This window comes from Salvia splendens, chromosome 9 (genome assembly GCF_004379255.2).
Source record: "Salvia splendens isolate huo1 chromosome 9, SspV2, whole genome shotgun sequence".
NCBI classification, from domain to species: Eukaryota; Viridiplantae; Streptophyta; class Magnoliopsida; order Lamiales; family Lamiaceae; genus Salvia; species Salvia splendens.
In genome coordinates this window covers 23320480-23331304 of record NC_056040.1, presented here as the reverse complement: position 1 = coordinate 23331304, position 10825 = coordinate 23320480, and the positions used below count along the sequence as shown (strand labels likewise).

The following is a 10825-nucleotide window of genomic DNA, read 5'->3' as shown; positions in this document are numbered from 1 at the left end:
CCAAAGTGACCCCCACAAGCTAAAGCATGGCAATGATTCAGCACATCCCTTTGCTCCCACTCCGGAATGCATCTCCTAATTACCTGGTCAGCTCCCATTTTCCACAAATACGGATCGTCCCAAAAGTAGTATTTGGCTTCACTTTTTAATTTCATCTTCTGGGCCCGGGAAATTTCGTCGGAACTGGGCACTTCTCTAGTGACCAAGTAATTTGCTAGATCAGCGAACCATGGCTCTGCATTCGCCTGGCATTTCCTTTTTTCAGCATCTCCTGGACCTGTTGCTGCCATTACTTCTTCCCAATTGATAGGTCTAGGAGAATCGTTAAAATAATAAAGATGTTCTTCCGGGAACGCATCAGGTATTGCTTCATCCGTCTCACCTTGGTAAATGCGACTCAGGTGATCAGCCACCTTGTTCTCCGTCCCCTTCTTGTCTCTGACTTCCCAGTTAAACTCCTGTAACAGTAACACCCATCGGATCAACCTTGGCTTAGACTCCTTCTTTGCCAGTAAGTACTTTATCGCAGCGTGATCTGTGAAGACTATCACCCTCGACCCGAGCAGATATGGTCGAAATTTTTCAAAAGAGTACACGACTGCCAACATTTCCTTCTCCGTGGTGTCGTAATTTTTCTGGGCTTGATTTAGCGTTTTTGACGCATAGAAGATCACGTAACTTTTTCCATCAACTCTTTGACCTAGCACCGCCCCTACTGCATAGTCACTCGCATCGCACATGATTTCAAACGGCAAACCCCAATCAGGTGCTCTGATGATGGGGGCAGATACTAATCTGTCCTTCAGCAGCTGAAAAGCCTTAATGCACCCCTCATTAAAAACAAACTCAACATCGTTATGCAACAGATGAGTGAGTGGCTGAGCAATTTTGGCAAAATCCTTTATAAATCTCCTGTAGAATCCTGCGTGACCTAGGAATCCCCTCACTTCCTTTTGATTTGTCGGGTGGGGCAGTTTTGATATCACGTCCACTTTTGCTTGGTCCACCTGTATGCCCCTTTCCGATACTACATGCCCCAGGACAATTCCTTCAGGGACCATGAAGTGGCATTTCTCGAAATTCAAAACCAAGTGCTTCTCTTGACATCTTCTCAGCACTACATCCAAGCTCGCCAGACATGAATCAAATGAATCCCCGTATACAGTGAAGTCGTCCATAAAGATCTCGATGCAATCTTCCAGCAGGTCTGAGAAAATACTCATCATACATCGTTGAAAAGTGCCTGGTGCATTGCAAAGGCCAAACGGCATTCTCCGATATGCATACGTTCCGAACGGACACGTGAAAGTTGTCTTCTCCTGGTCCTCGGGGTCCACGTAAATTTGGAAATACCCACTATATCCGTCCAAGAAACAGAAATATTGCTTGCCTGCTAATTTCTCCAGCATCTGGTCAATGAACGGAAGGGGAAAATGGTCTTTCTTGGTTGCCTCATTCAATTTTCTGTAGTCAATGCACATCCTCCAACCGGTGACTAGCCTGGTCGGTACCAACTCATTCTTGTCGTTCTTGACAACCTGGATTCCCGACTTTTTGGGTACCATGTGTACTGGGCTAACCCATTCACTGTCTGGTATGGAATAAATGATTCCTAGGGATAACAACTTCAATACCTCCTTCAATACCTCTTCCCTCATATTGGGATTCAATTTGCGTTGAGGGTCTCTGCAGGGTTTCGCTCCTTCATTTAATCGAATGTGATGCATGCACAGATCAGGGCTAATCCCTACCAAGTCAGAAAGTGTCCAACCAATAGCGTTCTTGTTCCTTCGGATGACTTTCTGTAACATCCCAAAAATAACTCTAGACGAATTCATGGTTCAGGTTAAGAAATCAACGACTCAGGGCTTTCGACGAATAAATCGATATTGAAAATAATGATAGTCGATAAAATATTGTTGATAATTTTTATAAGGATAAAAGGTGATGAGAATTATTTATTAGAAATAATATATGAGTTATATTATAAATAAGATAAGGTTTGTGTTAAAATTGTCTATTTCGAATTATATGTGGTTGATTCGATAACAAAAAAAGAGCCAAATAAGTAACAAGGATTAAGGAATAAAGTAGCATTAAAAGTAAGTATTAGAAGTATAGTGAGGGTGAGAATGAGAAGAAAATCGGAGTTGAATCGGGAATCATAAATAGAATACGGTAGAAGGGCAAAATCGTCTTTTCACATGAAATAAATAAAATATCTTGTTTAAATCATAGGGCACGAAATTTCCAGCATTTTGGACATGTTTGACTTCAAAATATGCCTTAAAGTTAATAGAAAATTCTAGAGAAAATAAAATAACTATGCATGATTTGATGAATGCCACTTGTACACCAAAAATACCATGAAATTAATTAATAATTTGGGACACTTTTATAAACCAAAAATAACACTATTTATCCTCATTTTCATCCCAAAAGTCGTGTCCTCCATAGCCAAGGAGTTCCAAGCTTTCATCTTCAAATTTTAGCTCCGTTTCTCAACGTATTGAATACCCGATCGCGCAATCGGTGTTAAATCAAGGTAGCTCTTCATTCTATGTTGTTTTTGAAGATTGAAAATATATATATATTGGACTTTAAAACTACTAGGGATCCTCCTTGATAGGTGTTTGAACAAATGATGGTTCAATTCTTGTATTAGTGTAGAATATGTTACGTTTAGATGCCCTAAAACATGTTTTATCCTTGATTTTGAAGTTATGAAATATTTTTTTAGAATTGCTAATGGAACTGAAAATATACCTTAAGTATATGATTTTGGGTGTTATATGTTCCCAATAGATGAAATGAATATTTAAAAGATGATTAAATATGAATTGAGATAAAATCTTGATTAGAATCAAACCCTCTATTCTACCGCCTCCTAGTTTGAATTATTAAACATGTTTATATATGTTAAATCTTTGGTTTAACAATTTCTATAATAACTATGATGCGTCTAGAGGATCCCTGAATCGTATGGAGAATTTAGGAGTTCGTTTACTATGTGTATAAATTGGTATAACAATACAGCTACGAACTGTCAAAATTCTGGTACTTTGTCATATTTTGGTATGTGTTATCCGAAATATTCAGGGAATTTAAGGTCGATGAAAACTTGATTCCATAATTTCGAAATTAACTATAAGGTGTTTAGTTGTTCTCTGAATTTTGTGATTAATTAAAGAGTACAAATATTATTTATAAAAATTGTGTAGAAACTATTGCCAAAACTGCTCGATTTTGGTAGTCTGTGGTGAAAGGAGAATATCTCTCGACCCATTAGGAATTTTCGAGTGAATTTTGTTGCCTTGTAAACTAAACTTCCAAGGGTATTTGAAAATACTAGGTTGCGCCTCTAAAGCCTTTTAAATTATTACATAACATTAACGAGAAAACAGTCCAATGTAGTTGATATATTAAAAGTAAATTGGTAGATCATGGAATTACTTTCATCTAGGATATTAGATGAGGATAAAGGGGAGAGTTTAGCTTATAGTAATATTATTTCTCGATAAATTAATTTGTGTTATAATTCTATGAGGTAGCTACACCCAAATGTTAGCAAATGAAAGGAAAAAGGATCGGCGAAAGAAGAAATGTCGAATGGAAAGGTTTGGAAATAACGTCATCCAGGTAGCATGCTCAACACTTAAATGGCCTAATTCTCTTACGTGTTTTTCCGTGATTATTACGTGACGATAAATGATATATGATGATGAGATGTATACAAATATGATTAAATGTGATGATGCTTGATCGATCTATCTATCTATCTATCTATCTGTGATGAGGTATGATCTGTCTGTGTTGTTGGGAATCTGGGATGATTTTGAGAATGTCGGAATTTAATCTATAAATTCGATATGATATGGTGTGAAAATAAGTTGTTGATGTGTTATATTAGAAATAATTGAGAATATGTATTGAGATGAAAATGAGTAAATTTGATGGTGTTTACGCCCCGTGCTTGAGTGTATTCTGTGGGTACAATTGGCATGCCATAGGACAGCAGCGCTGCATCATCTGTGATCTCTCGTCTTCTGGATAACTGAAGCGAGGATCGTCTGTTATCTGATCTGTCTGATCTACACCCTATGGGTGGTCTGTTCCCGGGATTATCTGTATGCATCCGAAATGGATGGTCTGATTATCTGTCTGCACCCTAATTGGGTGGTCTGTGCAGAGTCCTCTCGAGGACAAAATCCGCGTTTGTATCTGATTCTGATTTGGTCCGTGTACCCTAGTCTGTCACTAAGCACATTAAGGGGCCATGTGTGAAATTATGTGATAATGTCGATCAAAATATTCGTGATGATATATGTGACAATATGTGTATGACAACATATGAGTTATAATATGAGATTGTGTGAAACATCTGTTATAATTTGATATGATAATATCTTATACGTGAAAATAGATTCTGTTACATGGTTCTGTTGAGTTTTATTATAAATATTGAAAATCTGAGACTTGCAGATGTAGTTTATGACATGTGAAGTTTTGTATTATTATACCCCTCTGATGACATAGTTTGGAAATTTGAAGTCGTGGACGAAGATTTGACTACTGGTACGGGTATGTTGATACGTGTGATGACGTCTGTGATTTGTCTATGTTAATGTGTGGATATCATTTGGAATATTAGATGCTTCATATAAATGCTGATGACTGTTGATAAATTCTGGGTTTGATATTGCCTAATGTTGGGTTTTGGGCATGTGTTGGTTATAGAGGAGATGTTGCGCAATTTATGTTAGAAATTAATAAGACAATAATAATATGATATATGCGGTAATGATTGGTAAATATAATAATAAGAATTTAAGTTGTATGATTTTTGATTGTTAGAGAATTGTGGCTGAAGTGTTGAGTTTGCTACAGGTTAATTGGATCGTGGATTCCTTTGGATATTTCTTTCGTTTCTTCGCCAGCACTGCATCCTCGGTGGGTCACTGATCACTGCTTGCGGCGTTTGTGTCCATTTATGTTAGATGTGGCATGTATAGTATTTGAATATTTGTAATAGCTTCCGCTGTGTTTGTAAATAGTGTTGGAACTTTTGCTGATAGGTTAATGAATTAAGTTTGGTTTTTAATTGACCATAATTTATGGCACCGTAATTGTGACATTTCCTATTCGACCGTTCGCCGATCGGGTAGGGGGTGTTACAAGTTGGTATCAGAGCCTAGGTTTAGGTGTTCCTAGGCTCTTGGTGGGTTTAGTAACATGCCACATAGGGTGTCTAGTCGTATTCGATATCAGTGACCTGATGCAGTGGCTGCAGTATGTCAGTATAGAAGTTTGTCAAACGAGGATTTGATAAAGTATAAAGTCTAAAGTTTATCAAAGTACGGGACAAGAATTCTCGTGTGACCGAGAAATGTGGTTATATGGGACTGGCCACCCCACATAACTCGAATCTCGGTAGTGTCATTGTCGGACACAAAAAAAAAATGATGTCAAGTTGAATAAGTTTAGAAAGGTTGATAAGAAATGTGTTCTAATAAAAAGAAAGTAACGAGCTCATTGGCATTGTAGGAAAATATGATGTCAGCTAAAAGATTGTAAAGTATAAAATGATTAGTAAGTAAATTATTTGCTAATTATGATTTGAGATCTGATTTTGATATATGTTGAACATGACAATGATGTGGATAATAAATGAATATGGTCATATAAGTGTTGTGCCCTTGCTTATGCGTTAACATCGGGTATAGAAATTATTTATGATATATGATACATAGTGTCATTCTATACTTGGTGTGATGGGAGGAAATAATATGATGTGACGATTGGTGTGATGGGAGGATTTGATTGACCCCATGCGGGTGCATTTTGCTTTGTACGTATACCCGTGTTTATCGTTAAGCACACTTAGGCAAATAAGTGAAAATATGTGATAATGTGTATTTGCCTACGGATAACATATGTGTTCTGTGATCTATAAATGTGTTGGTTATGGATAAGAATGTGATATATCCTTTGTATTTGATTTTGATAAATCGTATGAATATATGATGTTAAGTTTTATACGACGAAAGCGGGCTATCTGAATGTGAACATGTGAATTGATTGATACCTGATATGGATGAATATGTGTGCTCTAAATGAGCTTAAATGTAGAGGGGTTATTTAGTAATCGTTATATCTGATGATATTTAAGGATATATAGGAATGTATGGAATTATATGATGTTTTCAGATGTAGTGATATATGTAAATGTGTGCCCTAAATGGATTATACGATGCACAAAATGAACTATTAGCATATAATGTGATACGATGAGAAATTCGTGCGCTACATGTGATAAAGGAATGTGTTCAAAGTTAAGTCACGTGAGATGAAATATGATATGATTGAAAGTAAGAAATTCATATGAATTATATGCTTGAAACGAACTATGAGAATGCGAAAAATTTTATGATTGATACCTGATGGGATTTGAAAATAAATATGGTTGTTGACGAATGTTAACTTGCTATTTGAACTTTGTTGTGAATTGTTTGTTTGATTTGATAATTTATTATTAATATTGTATCTTGTGGCTTATAGGGAAAATGAAAAATAAATGATAAAATCTGAATTTGTGTGCCCTTGAATGGGTTATATGTGCGCTCGAGATCGAGCTATGTGATGTGAATGGAAGTATGAATTCTGTATGGGTTATATGTTTGCTCGAAATTGGGCAATAGGAAATATGATGTGACGCGATAAAGATATAAGCTAAGTAATTGTACATGATATAAGATATGTGATACAATTCAGAGAAATGTATGTAACTATGATGTGAAGAAAATGTATGACGTGTTGCGAGTGATAATGAAGGAAAATGTAATGAAAATATTATGATGATATATGGAAATCGAAATACACCCTTTATGGGCTATATGTGCCCGAATAAGGCCTATACAGTGATGAATATGTGAACCATACATATATGTGACGAAGATGATATGTGCGCCCTATGTGGGTAAGAAAAGATGTATATAACATGGAAATTAATATATAAAGAAATGATAATGTGACAATTATGCTTGAAATATGTTAAAGATAGTGATAATATTATTATTATGTGATTGTAAAATGTGGCTATGAGTTAAGGTATGATTATGTGATTTTGAGTGTCACTCTGTGTTTGGTTGTGGAAGTGAAGATGCACTATGTAGATGAGGATATAGGATGCTATAGAATGACATATATGAACCTGCGAGGCTTTTAGGAATAAAGTAAACTCGATGGAATTTCGAGGACGAAATTCTTTTTAGGGGGGAAGAGTTGTAACATCCCAAAAATAACTCTAGACGAATTCATGGTTCAGGTTAAGAAATCAACGACTCAGGGCTTTCGACGAATAAATCGATATTGAAAATAATGATAGTCGATAAAATATTGTTGATAATTTTTATAAGGATAAAAGGTGATGAGAATTATTTATTAGAAATAATATATGAGTTATATTATAAATAAGATAAGGTTTGTGTTAAAATTGTCTATTTCGAATTATATGTGGTTGATTCGATAACAAAAAAAGAGCCAAATAAGTAACAAGGATTAAGGAATAAAGTAGCATTAAAAGTAAGTATTAGAAGTATAGTGAGGGTGAGAATGAGAAGAAAATCGGAGTTGAATCGGGAATCATAAATAGAATACGGTAGAAGGGCAAAATCGTCTTTTCACATGAAATAAATAAAATATCTTGTTTAAATCATAGGGCACGAAATTTCCAGCATTTTGGACATGTTTGACTTCAAAATATGCCTTAAAGTTAATAGAAAATTCTAGAGAAAATAAAATAACTATGCATGATTTGATGAATGCCACTTGTACACCAAAAATACCATGAAATTAATTAATAATTTGGGACACTTTTATAAACCAAAAATAACACTATTTATCCTCATTTTCATCCCAAAAGTCGTGTCCTCCATAGCCAAGGAGTTCCAAGCTTTCATCTTCAAATTTTAGCTCCGTTTCTCAACGTATTGAATACCCGATCGCGCAATCGGTGTTAAATCAAGGTAGCTCTTCATTCTATGTTGTTTTTGAAGATTGAAAATATATATATATTGGACTTTAAAACTACTAGGGATCCTCCTTGATAGGTGTTTGAACAAATGATGGTTCAATTCTTGTATTAGTGTAGAATATGTTACGTTTAGATGCCCTAAAACATGTTTTATCCTTGATTTTGAAGTTATGAAATATTTTTTTAGAATTGCTAATGGAACTGAAAATATACCTTAAGTATATGATTTTGGGTGTTATATGTTCCCAATAGATGAAATGAATATTTAAAAGATGATTAAATATGAATTGAGATAAAATCTTGATTAGAATCAAACCCTCTATTCTACCGCCTCCTAGTTTGAATTATTAAACATGTTTATATATGTTAAATCTTTGGTTTAACAATTTCTATAATAACTATGATGCGTCTAGAGGATCCCTGAATCGTATGGAGAATTTAGGAGTTCGTTTACTATGTGTATAAATTGGTATAACAATACAGCTACGAACTGTCAAAATTCTGGTACTTTGTCATATTTTGGTATGTGTTATCCGAAATATTCAGGGAATTTAAGGTCGATGAAAACTTGATTCCATAATTTCGAAATTAACTATAAGGTGTTTAGTTGTTCTCTGAATTTTGTGATTAATTAAAGAGTACAAATATTATTTATAAAAATTGTGTAGAAACTATTGCCAAAACTGCTCGATTTTGGTAGTCTGTGGTGAAAGGAGAATATCTCTCGACCCATTAGGAATTTTCGAGTGAATTTTGTTGCCTTGTAAACTAAACTTCCAAGGGTATTTGAAAATACTAGGTTGCGCCTCTAAAGCCTTTTAAATTATTACATAACATTAACGAGAAAACAGTCCAATGTAGTTGATATATTAAAAGTAAATTGGTAGATCATGGAATTACTTTCATCTAGGATATTAGATGAGGATAAAGGGGAGAGTTTAGCTTATAGTAATATTATTTCTCGATAAATTAATTTGTGTTATAATTCTATGAGGTAGCTACACCCAAATGTTAGCAAATGAAAGGAAAAAGGATCGGCGAAAGAAGAAATGTCGAATGGAAAGGTTTGGAAATAACGTCATCCAGGTAGCATGCTCAACACTTAAATGGCCTAATTCTCTTACGTGTTTTTCCGTGATTATTACGTGACGATAAATGATATATGATGATGAGATGTATACAAATATGATTAAATGTGATGATGCTTGATCGATCTATCTATCTATCTATCTATCTGTGATGAGGTATGATCTGTCTGTGTTGTTGGGAATCTGGGATGATTTTGAGAATGTCGGAATTTAATCTATAAATTCGATATGATATGGTGTGAAAATAAGTTGTTGATGTGTTATATTAGAAATAATTGAGAATATGTATTGAGATGAAAATGAGTAAATTTGATGGTGTTTACGCCCCGTGCTTGAGTGTATTCTGTGGGTACAATTGGCATGCCATAGGACAGCAGCGCTGCATCATCTGTGATCTCTCGTCTTCTGGATAACTGAAGCGAGGATCGTCTGTTATCTGATCTGTCTGATCTACACCCTATGGGTGGTCTGTTCCCGGGATTATCTGTATGCATCCGAAATGGATGGTCTGATTATCTGTCTGCACCCTAATTGGGTGGTCTGTGCAGAGTCCTCTCGAGGACAAAATCCGCGTTTGTATCTGATTCTGATTTGGTCCGTGTACCCTAGTCTGTCACTAAGCACATTAAGGGGCCATGTGTGAAATTATGTGATAATGTCGATCAAAATATTCGTGATGATATATGTGACAATATGTGTATGACAACATATGAGTTATAATATGAGATTGTGTGAAACATCTGTTATAATTTGATATGATAATATCTTATACGTGAAAATAGATTCTGTTACATGGTTCTGTTGAGTTTTATTATAAATATTGAAAATCTGAGACTTGCAGATGTAGTTTATGACATGTGAAGTTTTGTATTATTATACCCCTCTGATGACATAGTTTGGAAATTTGAAGTCGTGGACGAAGATTTGACTACTGGTACGGGTATGTTGATACGTGTGATGACGTCTGTGATTTGTCTATGTTAATGTGTGGATATCATTTGGAATATTAGATGCTTCATATAAATGCTGATGACTGTTGATAAATTCTGGGTTTGATATTGCCTAATGTTGGGTTTTGGGCATGTGTTGGTTATAGAGGAGATGTTGCGCAATTTATGTTAGAAATTAATAAGACAATAATAATATGATATATGCGGTAATGATTGGTAAATATAATAATAAGAATTTAAGTTGTATGATTTTTGATTGTTAGAGAATTGTGGCTGAAGTGTTGAGTTTGCTACAGGTTAATTGGATCGTGGATTCCTTTGGATATTTCTTTCGTTTCTTCGCCAGCACTGCATCCTCGGTGGGTCACTGATCACTGCTTGCGGCGTTTGTGTCCATTTATGTTAGATGTGGCATGTATAGTATTTGAATATTTGTAATAGCTTCCGCTGTGTTTGTAAATAGTGTTGGAACTTTTGCTGATAGGTTAATGAATTAAGTTTGGTTTTTAATTGACCATAATTTATGGCACCGTAATTGTGACATTTCCTATTCGACCGTTCGCCGATCGGGTAGGGGGTGTTACACTTTCAGCAGCTCCTCTTCCTGTTCCTTGATCAAGTTGCTGTTGATAATCACCGGAAAAGTCTCATTCGCCTCAAGGTAAGCATACTTTAGGCCTGGCGGAAGTGTTTTCAACTCCTTCTTGGGAACATCTTTTTCCTGGGGCAGGGGGTTCTTTTCTGCTGCTCCAGTC

The 10825-nt window shown here is 35.3% G+C and overlaps 1 long non-coding RNA gene across 9 annotated transcripts; it reads left to right on the top strand.

Moving 5' to 3' along the window:
* Positions 1-1810: 1810 nt before the first annotated feature.
* On the top strand, positions 1811-10590 carry LOC121748972. 9 transcript variants are annotated; one of them, XR_006039558.1, is made up of 6 exons: positions 1811-2545; positions 3552-3639; positions 4483-4575; positions 4888-8024; positions 9031-10060; positions 10367-10590. It is a non-coding gene; the product is annotated as an uncharacterized LOC121748972 (long non-coding RNA). The 9 variants fall into 9 exon arrangements; XR_006039554.1 differs by having other exon boundaries at positions 4483-4581; XR_006039557.1 differs by having other exon boundaries at positions 3552-4581; positions 9031-9118; positions 9962-10054.
* Positions 10591-10825: the final 235 nt, after the last annotated feature.